Source organism: Pterocles gutturalis, unplaced genomic scaffold, assembly GCF_000699245.1.
Source record: "Pterocles gutturalis isolate BGI_N339 unplaced genomic scaffold, ASM69924v1 scaffold2976, whole genome shotgun sequence".
Classification (NCBI taxonomy): Eukaryota; Metazoa; Chordata; class Aves; order Pterocliformes; family Pteroclidae; genus Pterocles; species Pterocles gutturalis.
The window spans coordinates 1,901-3,024 of NW_010099984.1; the positions used below are offsets into that span (position 1 = coordinate 1,901).

Sequence of the window (1,124 nt, forward strand, 5' to 3'; positions counted from 1 at the left end):
CCCCCAGCACACAGCACTGGCTGCTGTGGCACCGGGAACCCGCCTCAGCCACAACACAGGCTGCCTGGCACCAAATAAATGACAGGCTTTGAGAGGCAGCTCGTACCACTCCCTGGAGAGCAGCCCCGTTATCCATACAGGGCTTTTCAGCGCTGGCATTTTGTGGGCAAAGGCACAGCCTCGGTACCCTGTCCCTGGTGAAGGAGCATCACAGCTCAACAGCTTTAACCTTGGCCTCCGCATTGCTCCACTTCCCGGCACCCTCACCAGAGGGACATGGGGAATATGCACAAGTCATAATTTATCAGCAGGAGGGCAGGAAACTGTCCTTTCCTTTCAGGGGAAACGTTCAATGGAAAAGACATCTGATCCTGAGCTAGGTAAGACGACTGCTGCGAAGGAGCAGCCGCTTCAGTCCACCTGCTGCCTCCTTTCCAGAAACCTGAAATGATTTTGGTGGCAATATTTGTAACCCAAAGCCAGCTCAAACCTCAAAATAAGAAGCCACAAGGTCCCATGTAGAAAATACCCAAATGGAATTCAACATTTCCCAGCACAATTATTTCTTATGGGAAATAAGAAATTCAGACTTTTTCCTGGAGAGAGTTTCATTTGGTTAGCTGACTGTGTGACAAAAAAAATCTAATAAAAAATTTCCCAGGCTGCTCCAATTGGCACGAGCATCTGGCAACGTCCTTGCTGTTTCCCAAGAACAAGACAGAATTGACTTGCATTTGAAGCTGATTAACATCCCAAAATACACAGAAAGGAGGTCTGCTTTTTTTGGAAGAGTCGTATTGTTTCTGAGTCAGGCACTGATGTGCAAGTGCAAGATAACGTACCCTGGCTTGTGATGGAAAACATGTCAGATATCTATTTTTTGCAGAAGAATAGAGGCCATTTTCAACCTTTTTGCCGCTGGGCGAGAGAAGCTGGGCGCTATCACAAAGATGCAGCCTGAGCTCTGCAGACACTGTGCTACACCGCCCAGGGCCGCTGCTCAGGGACACACAGCCCAGGATTCATTTTCCCCATCCTTCTCCTAGTGTGGCTAAAACTGTGAATACTATTTTCAGGGGAAAAAAGGCCAATTTTCAGGCTAGTCCACCTGCACCTTCCTGCTG

General features: G+C 48.5%; 1 protein-coding gene across 1 annotated transcript in view; it reads right to left on the reverse strand.

The window, feature by feature from the left end:
• NDOR1 (NADPH dependent diflavin oxidoreductase 1) overlaps window positions 1–1,124 on the reverse strand; it is a gene marked incomplete at its 5' end in the record, with an annotated part of 13,735 nt that overhangs the window by 254 nt on the left and 12,357 nt on the right.